A 15,466-nucleotide genomic window follows, 5' to 3' on the forward strand; every position below is an offset into this window, starting at 1 on the left:
AAACTAAAGCCTGGCATGGTGCCAACCTGTACTCCCAACAATCAGGAAGCTGAGGCAGGAGAATCACTTGAGCCCCAGATTCCAGACAAGTGTGAGCAACACAGTGAGACCCTGTCTCAAAAGGAAAAAAGATGTGTAAGAAGAACAAGTGAAAAAGTAATCGAGAGAGAACTTTTTAATTAGTACTTCCTATATACCCTGACTGTACTGCTACCTGACACTTAGAAATTGTTCCAAGTCCTTTACTAGAAGACTTCCTGTGTATGAGTATCAATTTCATTTTCTGTTAACACAAATCTTAAGATTTGCAAATAATGAGCTCCCGAATATTTGTGGAATGAAAAGAAACTGAAGAGGTTAATAATCATCTTTTAGAAAGGTAATAGTTCAAAATGATACCTAGTACTAGAAACTAAAATTTTGATAAAAAATAACTTTCTGAAACTTCCAAGAATTGTTCCTTGTTATACTGGAGGATCCTCTGCTTCCCTACATAAAATTAATGCTTCTACTTAAACAGAAAAGAACATGTAGAGCTGCGATTGTGGCTCAGTGGCAGAGTGCTTGCCTAGCATGTGTGAGGCACTGGGTTCGATTCTCAGCACCACATATAAGTAAATAAAGGCCTATCAACAACTAATAAAATATTTTAAAAAAAGAAAAGAACATGTAAATACTAGGCATACATCATCTTCACTATCTCAACCCGTGATTCACCAACTTTTCACACACAAATCATCCTTGGGAAGACTTTGGCTTTCAATTCCTTTCTCATTAAAGGAGTCTGTTACATATAGACTAGACCAGCACACACCAACATTTACAAACAAAATATTATTAAGCATTAGGAGATGGATCCACATACTCTCTGCTCTAGCTTTTCACTACAGGATACCCAAATGTTTTAATTAAGGTGTGTCTGACTTTGTTTTTAAATGTGAACAGACTAACAGTTTCATAAATATATCACACTTGAACAAGATTTCTCATACATCTTTAGCAAATTAAAAATAACAATTTAAAAACAAATTCTCTCAAGAACAGTTTCTTGGAATTAAAGAAGTGCCTATTTACAAAATCTTGAGATACTAGGTCACGCATATCATCAGGCTTCCAGGAGGTCGTGCGCTCAACAATAGTTACATCACTGGAGAAACTATATATGAACTCAGGCTCGTTGTTTAACCAGAGTCGCCATTTTCCCATCTGTAAAATGGGATAAGCTAATATCACCTACCCAATTCTTCTAAGGATCAAATAGGTGCAAACGCCAAGATAAAGTTGCAGGCACCTAGTAAGCGTCCTAGAGCCCTAAGTGGATGCATACTTAAGCAAACAGATAAAATGTGCCTCGCGTTCACTTTTCACCAGTAAACTCAGACCTGCCAGTGACAACTACACAGAGGCACAATGGGGCAGGTGGGCCCGAGGCACCCAGGCCGGTAGGGGTCAAGGAGCCTAGGCGTCAGGTGGCGCGGAGCCTGGCTGCAGGTGCCCTCCGCGGGTGGGCCGGGGACGCGCGGCCCCCAGCCCTTCGCAGCCAAGGCCCGGGCCGACGCAGGGCGGCCGCGAATTCCACTCGGCCTCACAGTGCGATCCGCGGTGCGCCCTCCGCCAGGATCTCTTAGGCCCACACATACCTCGCGTCGGTCTGTGGCCGCCGACTACAGCGTCAAAGACTGGGGTCCGAGCAGTTCACGCCAGTAGCTCCGGACCGCTGCCGTCCAACCGCCCGCGCCACACTTCCGCCCGCCGCGGGCGCCGAGCTCATCGATCCGCCCAGTAATCGAGCGCCGAGTCTTGGATAGGCTGATCTTCTCCGGGAGAGGAAGGGCTGGGTTGCTGCGGAAGGTGGACACCGTGAGAGCTGAAAGCTAGTGTGCCTTGCTTTCCAAGGGACCCAGCTGCCGGCTTGCACGCGAACAGGCATTTTGTCCGCACAGGAGCGTGCCTCGCGTAACCTCAAAGAGTGTGCCATGTGTACCTCTCATTTCCTTGCCCCATGGTATTTTCAAAAAGGCCGTGGGATGACACCGTTAAGGATGGGCCCTGCACCCTGTAATAGCACCAGGTCAGGGGGCAGCACAGGATCGAAAAGCTGCACTGAGTTAAAACACTGCAAGAGTCAAGGAGTACATAAGGGACTACACCGGATCAGGAAAGGTACATTAAGGGACTACATGCACCAGGTCCAAGAACTGCTGCAGGTCCATATGGCCCACCAAGTCTGGAGGATCCACCTCATAGGGTCCCTTGAGAATTCTATGGCTCCTGTTGAAGCCTTAAAAGACAAGATGACATACAGACATCATGATACCACGGAAATTACAGAGGTGACTGGAATACGAATATTGAGTGAACCCTTGGACCTGGTGCTGTGCAGGCATAAAGCTAGCGCAATCTCTTCCCACTTTGTTCCCTGGCTAAGGATAATCATGGAATGGTGAGAGGAAAAGTAGCATCCTTTGGGAGTGACTGCAGCAATCTCAGAAAGAAAGGACAGTGGTCAGCTCTAGGGGACAATGAGGCAGGTAGAGCATAGTGATCAAGCTGGGAATTTGTTGACTGTAAAATTGACATGATTTGCAAGGGCTGTGAGAGAGAAATATCTGGAAGATACTAAATTGCTTACGTGAGTAGTGGTGGTTCCACTAACTAAAACAGGAAAGACCAAGGGAGAAGGAGATGCAGCTGTCATAGTCAGACAAAGGCAAGTTAACCAGACCACACACGGCAGAGGTCTGGGTCATTTCATGGAGTAAGCAACCTGGACCTCAGAAATGCTAGTTGCACATGAGAAGAATCTAGATGGGCAATCAAGGAGAAATATTAATAATATCTGGGCCATCAGGACCAAGTGCAGCAGTGGACCCTAAGGTCAAACCTGTTAAGGTCTTTTTCACCCCCAATAAAGTGTGATTATATACCACCATGAGAAATCAGAAACAGGACACAGCACACTGGTAGACAGTAGTAGAGAAAAGTGAAAAAGTAAACAAGAGAGAACTTTTTAATTAGTACTTCCTACATACCCTGACTGTACAGCTACCTGACACTTAGAAACTGCCCCATCCATATACCCTCAACTGAAGTGACTTTCTGGGAACACCTGTACCTTTCTTTGTGCCTGAGAGCTTTCTCTCTGGAACAGAGAAGCTGGGAGCACTGGAGGATTCATTCACCCAGAAGCAAGCCTCAACCAACAGCTCTAGGAGCTGGTGTGTAAACACACCAGCAGGCTCTCTCTGGGTGTGTAGCTTAGAGGCATATAGTCCATTGCATCGCACACTTCCCAAGAAGGCTGTGCTCCTGTTGCCCTCAGTGAAGGAAGCACCTCCTAGCACACCTTGACTGGCTTCCCCCCTCCCAGCTTGCTGTCTCCCATGTCACTACCCACATCAAATACTAGCCCTGGAAACCTTATCTCTGGTTCAGCTCCTGACAGAACCAACCAAGATTGCTATTGTCATAAACCAAAAACAACTTATGTTTCTTACTTTTCAAATATCATTGCATGCTGAATTGTACACTTATTCTGGAAATACATCTAGGGATAGAAAGATGATAATATGTACCGACTCCTTGAGTCATAGGATTTAACATGACTTCATTTTTGTCTCTTTTTTTTCAGAGGATGTGTCAAAGTGTTCTTTTAGTATGCAATAACCTGACTGTCCCCAGGATTATTCATTTTAAAGAGCAAGGGGAAGACTCTTTAAATGTGAATCAGAAACTTGGCAACAGAGGTCCAAAGAAAATAAAGTGAGAAATCTCATTACTCCTCCTGCACAATGAAACCAAATCCTCTGGGTCTCAGTGACATGCCATTTCTCAGGTTAGGCAATCCTGCCATTAAGTCAGGATGTTTATGTCTTGAGAATTCACAGATCCTGGATGACGATGATGATGATGATGATAATAATAATAACAATAATAATAATAATAAATTCCTGGAAAAAAACAAAACACTCAAAAAAGGAAAGAGACTCTTTTGTTAATATTAGTGCTGTTTTCTTTCTTTTTTCTTAGGTTTCTGATCCTAATTCTTAAGCCAACCAGCAAACATGAGCACAGTATATGCAGAAGTTGTCAGAAAATAAAATCATTAAAACTAAAATTGCAATAGTAGCTGTTGGGGCAATTAACTATGATTGGATAGCTTTGTGTTTTCAATTCTGTGTCAGATTTCATTGGACCTAGAGAGAAAGAATAACTTTGAAGCATGAAATCCCTTTGGAAACAGTCTTAGGAAACACCATGAAAAACACAATGCTCTGCTCTTTAGATACTTTATTTATGTATTCAATTTACATGAAATCAACACCCTAAGTGTTCTGTACTGCATGGCATATCAGTTTGAAATGGACCATAATAAGAATACAACCTAATCCTATAATTATAACTGCAGTTTGCCATATCTGAATGATCCTTTTTACCAAAAATTGAAATTTGGTGATCTGTTAACCCATAAATTCTATGATCCTTGCTGGCAGATTACTGCCTTATTCATTATTGTAGATACTACAGCGACTTAACTGTTATGAGATAGACCAAGCTGACCGTCCCATTCATTGAGTGCTGAATTGTACACTTATTCTCTTGGGGATTATCTTGTCCGTGCCAGCGCTACTTTAGTCATATTTGTATATTGATTATTATCTCTTCATTTGGCTCCTCCCACTAAAGTATACATTTAAGGAAAGGGACTTTACATTGTTCACTAATGCCTCACACATAATATGTACTCAATAAATGTGTGTTGAATGAAAAATTAAAATTAAAGTCAGGCTGCATTTTGATATTAGCAAACTTAGAGGACAGTCTTCTTTCTAATTGTCTATCTCAAAATATGCTGAATGGCTACTTAAAGGCACAAAAAAGTAAGCAACACTAGATATATAAATCTTGATATTATATAGATGCCTGAGATATTTCACCAGCTTTGTCATTCTTTGTGTTTTAAAATTACAAGGATTATTTGAAATCCTATGAGACTGGAACAATTACAAACTCTGATTTAGCAATCCCTGGATTGTCCTTTTTAGTTAAGGAAGCTGCTTGTCTGGTTCTGTTTTTACCTTTGTCTTAGCTATTGTGTGCTCCTAGTTTATGTGGACTTAACCATCTACATTTCTTGTTGGCTTCAGAGCTCTGTATCTGAAGAGTCCTCAACATCAAACAACAAAGTACAGCTCTGTGGTTTTTCATGTTTACTTGCAATTTGCATATTTTAATTTAAAAAAATGTAAATAAAGCTGGCTCCACGAAGGGGTATGGTGTTACAATAGTGTTACTCCCACCATATGGCCATTGCTGCCACCCAGTGCAATAATGCAGATGTGTTTAACACCTGTGTTTATATCTGGGGGTCTCTGGAAGTAGATTGTATCCATAGGTGGTCCAGAAGGGAAAGGAGAAATTGAGGAAAGACACTCACTGCCAAAGAGATATGAAGCCACATAACCTAGAGAAAAGAAACCAGGTAGGGATCTGAAAATAGTTCATTTGAGCAACCTACAAGCGAATTCTCTTATCCCTGCCAGCCCTACTTTACACTGCAGAGGATACAAAATATCCTAATTCTGTGTTTTTCTGTGAATAGGAATTAAGACCTCTTCATGTTCTAAATGAAGAATTTCTAACTGAACATAAGATATAATCTTATTTTAAATTGTATTTATTTTATCTTTTGGAATTTTCCACTTGAAATTCCTCTATAGCTTGTTCAATGGTAATAAGACCAATTGGCATTTTGTTAGTAATGTCAGCAATAATAGAAAATGACTTCATATTCTCAGTTTATTTCATGGATGTGGTGGTGCCCATAAAGACAAGCCTAGGGCAGAGTCTGCTGGCTTCCGCTTGGCAGCTCCGTGGCCAAGGCCTATCATCCCATTGGGATCAGAAGTATCAGCTACAGTTTCACAGTGGCAGGGAACATTGTGTACAAGCTTTGATTGGTGCCAACACTCCTTTAACAAGGCTTTGCATGGTCCTAGAGTGTTACCTTGTATGCTGTTTGCCGTCTGTCTTCAGATCTCATTTGTTTTAAATTCTAATATGACACAAATTTTATCTGAGTCCTTTCAAAGGATTTTAAATTACTTGACAACAGGTCTCTCACCCTTTGTGTTCAGTAGGGTTCCCCCAAATTAGCTCGGAGGTGTTCCCCTCTCAGGGACTGACATAGTTTCCAAAAGTTTTTAAAAGTGATGACAGGCGTTACTGTGTAGGACACTGGCAGCACTTGTGCACTACAGTTGTGTCCTGGCCACTTAGGATGTCTAGGTCCTTAAGTACTTGTCCTGCACCTGCAGGAAGTTGCCTATTGTCAGTTCATCTTTATATTTCCCCTGGTACTAAAGGATAAGGAGCACGCACAAAATTAAAAGCCAAAGATAATTTCCACATCATACTTTAGCCAGAGGTCTGAATCTTTATTCTCCTTGACTGAATCCTTGTAACAGAGATACATGACCAATTGGTTTGAATAGTAATTTATTTCTTCACCCCTAGTGAAAAACTACTAAACACTGTTAACTATGTTTAACAGTGAAATACCAAAAATAAAGACATGAAAATATTCTTATCCCCTGAAAAATAAAGAGTTGATTATAGAGTATCAATTAAAAGAAAAATTACTTTGGAAATTTAAAGCCTGCACTCTGGATCCTACGTATTTACCCTGATTATTCCATCTCATGAGAGTTCTCGTTATTTTAAAACAAGGTGGTCAGATAGAAGTACATTTTTCAATAAATAGCTATTCTGTAGCAAGTTTGAGCTGCAGGCTCTCTCTTCTGGTGACTTTTTCTGGCCATCATACACAATAGGACATGTGGGTGACGTTAGTGAAGATTTTCCAAGTAACTATATGCCAGTGGTAGTAGATCACACTAATTGTTCTACTATTCATTTAAAGGATTTTCCCCTCCCAGATGTTTTGTTCTTTAAATTTATTACAGTCCATTTGAGACAGAATTTTGTAGTTGCTCTTTCCAACCTTGAAGCAGATTATTGGTCCTTTTCTGTTTCTATAACTTTTTGCTCCTCTGTCCTGAATCATTTCCACACTTTCCCCAAAATCCCTTGCCCTGGAAACTAATTCTTTGCTTTTTTTTTTTGTCCCTCGCTGGGATACAGTTGTAGAATGCCCAACCATGATAGGTTAGCTGTGAAGTAAAGTAATAAAGAGGAAAACAATATAATGTTAAATATGTGAGTTGCATTTTCAATTTTGCATTTTTATTGAAATCCTACTTTTCCATTAAATAATTTCCTCTAAGCTTGGCCACATTTTTCAGATCTAGGGAGTTCGAGTCTGTGTCAATTTGCATTATTATTATGTTTTACATCTGTTTAACAAGATGTGTATTTATTTCACTAACAGATGAGAAGCTCAAATGAATGCACAGACATTAATGGAAGATTTAAGCACATATGTATGATTTCCTTCTAATAAACTATAGCTTTTCAGGACTCTGTAGACATGTAGGGATTCCTAACAAACTTTTATTTAAGAACTAATGGATAGACATCATTACCCTAAGTACATGTATGAAGACACGAATGGTGTGAAAATACTTTGTGTACAATCAGTGACTTGAAAAATTGTGCTCTATATGTATAATATGAAAGATTTTACATTCTGCCATCGTGTATAATAAATTAGAATAAATAAATAATTTTAAAAGATCTAATGGAGAATTATCTCTCCAACTATACAGTTAAAATTATATCCTAGAAAGTAATATACTCTTGATGACCAACCATTAAGTCTTTTTGCAGGCATTGTTTTGTGAAAGAAAATGTTAGTAATTATTATCTGTTTCTTCACATCTTTTGGGTTTTGGATATGTTTAAATATAATTGCTACTGCTGTTAAACAACCTCCTATTTGCAAGCATGTATTTGCTAAAACATATTGAGAAAGGAAGTTTTCATTCTTTAGGAAAATCAGTTTTGAACTAGAATTTGTAGAATTTTGTTTTCCTTGGTTACAATGCTGGCTTGCTTTGAAATGCCAATCCTCTTCCACTGCCTAATGGAAAAATGACTAGCCATGATGTGACAAGGCACAATGTTGATTAATATCCAGGAAAAAAAATATTAAACACCATCCAGTTTTCTAAGCTCTTGGTTTACACAAATATGCTAGTAACTACTGACTCTAAGTTTGGCAGCAATTTTTCTAGTAAATATAATTTCAGGCCAGAAACTCTATAATGTCAAGTAGAATACTATTCAAAAGAAAAAGAGAATGAAATGCATTGCTATATGCTCCTTTGCTCCCAAAATGAGTCTTGGCATGCTTTAAGAGAAATAAAATATAAATTAATTCTCAAAGAATTTAGAATGCTTGTGTAGAATGAGACGAGTCAGCTTCCCACATCAAACAGGGAAGGAAGCCTTTTGCATATTAGTTGATTTTCTATATTTACAGAATTTTCACATTGCTTTCCTTTCTTGAATTATAACAACACAATAATTCTTTCCTTTAAAGATGTCTTAGAAATCTGTATTTACTGATCCTAAAGGCAGTGCAATCTAGAAAGCACTTACAAAATAGGTTTATTTTCTGCCCAAACTGTCCAGTCACTAATTCAGGGAGATCTTCTGTACGTGTACAGCAATGCAAATTGAATTTGAATTTTTTTTCCAGTTCCACAATATTGACACAATGTCTCTTATATGCAAAGCATTGTTCTTTTTTCTACATATTATCTCTTGCCAACTACTATTACTATTATGTCTTTACCTTAGTGGTTGTAGTAGTAGTAGTAGTAGTAGTAGTTGTAGTAGTAGTAGTAGTAGTAATTGCAATATTAATTATTAATTTTCCAGAAGAAAAATGTATCTTGGGTAATGGAAAGTGAGAAGAATAAATTAAAAACTTCGTTTGATTTTTTAATTTTTATTTATTTAGTGTGTGTCCCACTCTTGTTTTGTCAGTGTTTTTGATTAGAGCTAATACAAATCAGTTGCCTAAGAAAAACTGCTGGAGAAAAATCTATAACAAATAAGAAAATACCCACTCAAACTCTGAAGAATCTGCTTGTTTTTCAAGCATACTCTAACATGTTTAAATCAGCAAATTTTGAGTGGAATCAAATATAAAACTATTCTCCTGGTTAGGTTTATGTGTAACCATGATTACATAAGCAGTATTTGAGGGTGGAAATCGTCCCAGGCTCAAGCTAGCGTCACAACAAATCTCTTTACAATGTAAACATGAATAAACTCCTTACTATAAAATGTTAATTGCCCCATAGTCTATTAACCTTTTAATTTTTAATGTGAATTTATATTAGAAGTTATATGTCACTGTATGTGTGCATTTTCATATGCATCTTTGAGACCCTAATGAAATATACAAGAGTGGGTCTTTGTGACTTCACATGAAGATAATATACTATTAAATACATTTTATGACTGTCTTTGAAAAATGACAATAACAAATTATTTAAATGTGTTTTAAAACTGTACGCACATCCTGATTAAAAATCTAATAACTACATATTAAGTAGTTGTAAATTATCAGAAGTGTTATAAATTTCATAACATTTAGTGAACCCAAATAATTTACAATAGTGATCTTTCTTACAAAATATAATTATAGAATGCAGGTAGTTCTTTCATGAAATTGAGCTTTCTACTTTATTCAGTAAGAATGCATGTTTTCTTAGCATAATAGTAACATCGAATTAACTTTTTTTTTTACACTGGGATTGAACCCAATGGCACTTTACAGCTGAGCTAACATCTCCAGCCCTTTTTATTTTGAGACAGGATCTTGCTATGTTTTTGAGAGTCTTACTAATAATACTCCAGCCCCAGCCTCCTGAGTTGCTGGGATTACAGGTATGCACCTCCATGCCTGACAAAATTAACTTTTATAAATCTAATAACGCTTACATTTTTAAGTGGAAATTAGAATATTTCTCATTGTAGGAGCATTTTGTGAAGTAAATATGTAGGATTTAATGAATACTCTTCCACCAAGTCTTAACAGTTTATTTAAATGTGAAATAACTAAATGTAAAAAATTTTGTAACTCTGATCAATAATAAGCTGATCCATTGTCCTCTCAAAGAATCTATACTACTGCTACTATTAGCATTTGTATTAATATTAATAATTAATTGCTATTAATATTAATAATTAATAATCATCTGTAATTTTTTTAGAAATATTTAGAAATAAAAGCCTTCTCTCATGTGAGCAAATTTATGGAGTCCTAGGAGTTAAAATCTCTATCTAGTTTTAGTCACTGTTACCCTCCAAGTTTATTTCAGGTCATGGTAAACATCATGTCACAGAGATCTCCTAATGGCCAGGCCAGGAGCACTATGGTCCAGTAGCAGTCAGTGGATGGTGGCCACTGGAACATTCCACAAGGCTGAAACAAACATTTCAGTTTATGGGTGAGAGTAAGAAACATCAACTTCTTGTTTCCTTTGCATAAAAACAATTCATATTTACTTCATAAGGACTGAGTATTATTCCTGTGCCTTTTATATCCTGATGGTCATATTAAGGGGGAAAAAGTTGTTACAAAACCCAAATTGGCTGGCAACAGGCAAGTTGGAACTATTAGATAACTGGTTTCCCCTCCCAACAACCACGCTTCCCCCCCCCAGCAAAAAAAAAAAAAAAACAGTAGAAGTGGACAGAGGAAAAAATGGAATCAGTAGACTGACTACAAGTTCCTCCCCCTCTGCCCTACTCCTTCTCCTCGTCCTTTCCTCTTCCCATCCTTCTTTCAATTCTTTCTTTCTAGTGAATGAAACAATTTTCCTGAGAAAATGTTCTTTCGTCTTTTAATTTATTTTTTAAAATTCTTTTAAGTTGTAGATAGACACAATATCTTTATTTATTTTTATATGGTGCTGAGGATCGAACCCAGTACCTCACAGGTGAGAGGCAAGTGCTCTACCACTGAGCCACAACCCTAGCCCAAGTTTTTCTTCTTACACAGTAACATACACAGATGCACATATCAATACACACTGCATACCCCACATACATACAAGTTTGCCCATGTGCACAGCTGCAAACATGCATACACACATCCATACACCTTGTATACATTATACATGCACATATACATCTATATATAGGCACACATACACAGGTGCACCCACATGCACACTACCACAAAATTACACATATACATATGCATATGCATCCAGACCCATTCACACATGAACCTAATTAAGATTGAACATTTAAGCTCAATTTGTAGGTAACAGCTACGGAGAAGAGCTGTGTTGAGGTGAGAGTAAGCAGGACGTCAGGAACTATGGCAGAAGTGGCTGTGGGGGCTCCAGATCTCTGGATGTTTAGACTCTATTTTGTCTTACCCTCATTTTAGCTCACCTTGCATCCTCCTGTCTCATCAATCATGGTTTGAATATTTATTTTCCAACATCACTTTGATCTTTTCTGTAAATTGAGGTCTTCTGCAGATTTCCATGTAAAAAGAACGCTGAGAGTGGTGTTCTAATCTTTTAAAAATTCTCTGATTAACACATTTCTCTTTTGTAGCTAAAGCACTCATCATAGGAAGATTGTTCACTGGTACTTAGCTTTCAACAGCTCTTCAGCTTATTCAAGGAGTGTGTAACTGGAGAATTGTGTTTGGGTGGGTTTGGACTTCTTAGCCACAAGGCGTCTTCTTTCCCTTCTTGAACTGAGTTGACAGTCTGCACTGACCGATCTGTAGGCCTGGAGGTCTGTTAGATTCCTTGCACTCTAGTTACATTACCTCTTTTTGCCTCCATTATAAGAAAGCGTTCAGAAGAACAAACTTACTTTCTCAGGAAAAAGAAATGAGGAACCTGGTTTATTTTGCCTTGTGCTTTAGATAAACTATTCTGAATCAGGTGAGTTGTCGGTTGTTTACAGCTGAGTGTCAGATGTAGAAAGCCGATACATAGATCCAATAATTCCATTATCCAACATTATACATATATCCCAGTTTTCTGTCCAAGTCATTAAATTTCAAGAGAAAGCAAAGGTGGGAAGATAGTTCATACTTGGGCTTTCGTGTTTTGTTTTGTGCATACTATTTGGCAACCTCATTCCCTTCTCAGTGTGCTCTGCAGATGATGGCTTGTCTTCTGTAATATAAATCCTCCAGACTTAGTATTTTTATTAGGCATAGTTTTGAAATTTTAGGAATTAATTTCTTTTAGGCAATTCCTAAATTCAGCTGCAATTTATGTCTGTGTATATCGTAAAATATACTCTGAAGTGATCTCTCTCTGTTGAAATGAAATGGCAGCTCTTGGCTAAACCCAGGGAAGGGTAAGTCACGAGAAGTGGTTTCTGCTCTTGTTTATTCTGTAAAATACATTTCTTTGAAAAACATTTTAGATTTGTTATTTGACACTAGAGGGGTAACTCTCAGCCATGCTAAAATTTATGTTAATCCTAGGAAAGTGGAAATGATTGTGGGAAATACTTAAAATTTACAATTTTTATTTTGGAGACTGTACAAATAGGAAAACACACCTTTCTCCATCTCTGTTCAGATTTACCTACAAAAGCCCTGGCAACCATATGGTCTATATCTAGGTGCCACTTATTTCCTTAAGATCTAATTTAATATAATATGACAGAGGCAGTGAGAGGCCAGTTAATTACTAGGGGGAAAAAATCATATGGATGTGAATAGTAAAAAGTGTAATTTACTCTTAACATTTTATTTTTAAAAGGCCAAATGAAAGTAAAACTGTTAAGTAAAATACATTTGAATTTATCAAGTGAATGAATGTTTTTGAGCTTGTTTTCTAAGAGTTTTCATTCTACATTAGATTAAAAGTTAAGCATCTCCTTTATTTAAACTACAATATATTTCTTGTTTCATACTTGATTCTATTATTATACATATATTTTTAAAAACATAGGCTGAATTTCCTTTACATTTTTCTCATTGAGTTTAATACACTTTTAAAACAAGTTAGCCTCAGAGAATTAGAAAACTCAATTATATATATGTTGAAAAATACTTGTATAGTCCACAAAAAGCTATGTAAACTTAAAATATTGCTATTATTATATGTACAACATATCTTACATAGAAAGGCTCAAATATATAATCAGTATCATGTGAAAAACTATAATTATTACTCAGCTCACATATGTATATTTGAATTAAGTACTTTAGCTAGGCAATGTTTGCATAACCTGAGCAGATTTTTCCCCTCAACTACCCTTTTAGTTTTAAGACAAGATATAGTGGATGTGGGATATAGCTCATTAGTAAAGCACACATGATTAGCATACATAGGCTCTAGATTCAAACCCCTGCACCACAAAAAAAAAAGAAGAAAAAATATATACATGGAAAAGAAGTCATATTCATGCATTATAATAAGATATTAATAAGTTTTTTCACCCAAGAAGTCAGGTAATTTTACATAATTACTTATTTTTTGTAAAGATATGATTTGATTTTTTAATAATTCAAAGCTATCTCCAATTTGTAAGTAATAATTCACTTAATACCATTAATTGTTTTGTAGCTAGATGAGGTTTTTGTACTTCTCAAAATCCATTGTCAAACAAAAATAGGACCAATGTTTTTCAAGATTTTATTTTTAGCTCATATATACATGGCAATCCTTTGCTCCATAGAAAGGTCTTATTTTCTATTTTGAGTTACATTGATGTATGCTTAGCATGTCGATCAATTTCACCAGTGGCGGAAATGTGTATGAAATAAACAAGGGAAGGTAGCTCTCAAGATTAAAAAAAAAAAAAAGGACTTAGATCCAGTCCCATTTTAAAGACAGAAAAATGGAAATGAATTTGCATCTCAATTGGCATGTTTTCAGAAAATAGAATTAAAGTAATAATCTTTGGTAACCATCTATTAAACACGTATACATATTTTCAACCACTCTAAATTTTTCTTTTAATATATTTTACACATGAGGTATCACATGTTAAAAATTCACTTTATTTCCTTTTAGTTTAGAAATCAGATTCACCTATCCAGAATGAAATCAAAAAGTCTGTTTTAAAGTGTAAATTCTCTAAGCCTTGTATATAAATTTAATTTTTGCCAAAATTGTGTTTTTATACAAATCCATTTTAATGGAGCCCTCTTTGAATGTTAGGCAATAGAAAATTTACTGCAGGGGTAGATTATTAGAACAGCATGGTTTAGCATCTTGAGAAAATTAAAAATTCACTGTTAGCTTTCATATTCCTACAGAAAAAAAAAATGCTTTCGCAGCATGTGCGTTCTGTAATGTGTAGGTACCCCCAGTGAGTGCGACAGTATGTTGAAACAAGTTGATTTTTTTTTTTAAATAGAAAATCAGAGCTAATCCGTTTTATGAAGATTTAGACATGAGACAATCAATGGTTGAGTTGCACCAAATAATTTTCAGGGGTACCTCCTATTTATCCTTCTCTTTTCATAGTGTCTAAGCAGATCACTGTGTTTTCTCCTTTTTCCATGAGAAAGTAAACTTGTCTTTTTCATTTCATGAAAGAAGTGGGGCATCTCTGATGGCTTATATTTAGTTACAATTTACAGAAGCAGAACTACAAAGTCAAAGCCCCGGACTGTCTTCTGCTGTGTGTCTGCGTGCTGACGGGGGACTGGCTTTTCTTTTCATTGTTGTAGTTTGAAATCGAAACGCTGCACTGCTGAGAAAATGCCATGAAAATATAACCCACTGCATTCCAGGAAAATAAATAAGCAAGGCCACCCAAATTTTCAATTAGTGCTCCTGCAGAATGCAGGAAATGGCAAGAGATCCGTCCAAGGCGCCCTAGGCCGAGTTGTGGATGGGGAGCAGGGACAGGAAGGCCTGGGAGGGGATGGCAGGCGCAGTGTGAAGATGGCCCGTCTCCAAGGAAAACTGCATACTAAGAGGCTGGTGCCGGCTTCCTGAATCAGACCCCGACCTTCCATTCTGACCCGGGGGAGAATGCTAAGCTTCAACCTTGGGACGCTTCATGGTGAAACAACACTTAAATGTTCCAGTGGAGTTTCCCATCTTACACCATAAGCTTAATAAACATTTCCAGTATACCTCACAATTGGCATGTTACGCACCTGAAACAGCAGTATTCTGGTCAGTTGGTGAAAGTTCTAAGATCTTTTGATTTAGAGTGTCAGGGTGATGACTTGCTTGCTAAACAAGCCATAGCCAGCCCGGTGAAGCCACTGGCTTTGAGGCAAAGAGGTACAGGATGTTTTCCCACCCTAGGATAAATGCCATTCTTCCCCAAGTCAGTAAGAGACTATCAAATCCAGAGGGAGATTAAAAAAAAAAAAAAAAAAAAAGTTAGTGTTGAAAAACTCCTTTCTTTGATTGTTTTTCCTCTAAAAAGTTCAAATCACTAGTTTGAAAGTAATACTTAGAAGCCAAGAAAGATAAAAACAGGATTCTTCAGACTCCTGCTTTCTCGCTCTTTGACTTGCTTTCTGTTTCACTTCTTGGTT

At 37.1% G+C, this 15,466-nt stretch overlaps 1 protein-coding gene across 2 annotated transcripts in view; it reads right to left on the reverse strand.

Moving 5' to 3' along the window:
- The window catches only part of Exoc2 (exocyst complex component 2), a 190,584-nt gene extending 188,697 nt beyond the window's left edge, over window positions 1-1,887 (reverse strand). Inside the window, exon 1 of one of the 2 annotated variants that reach the window (XM_040282200.2) lies at window positions 1,641-1,887. The gene's annotated coding sequence lies outside the window, so the exon portion shown is untranslated. The remainder of the gene's footprint in view (window positions 1-1,640) is intronic. The other variant, XM_005335159.5, reaches the window with a different exon arrangement.
- Between the last annotated feature and the right edge of the window lie 13,579 nt (window positions 1,888-15,466).

The sequence above is a fragment of the Ictidomys tridecemlineatus genome, chromosome 8, assembly GCF_052094955.1.
Source record: "Ictidomys tridecemlineatus isolate mIctTri1 chromosome 8, mIctTri1.hap1, whole genome shotgun sequence".
In the NCBI taxonomy this organism is placed as follows: domain Eukaryota; kingdom Metazoa; phylum Chordata; class Mammalia; order Rodentia; family Sciuridae; genus Ictidomys; species Ictidomys tridecemlineatus.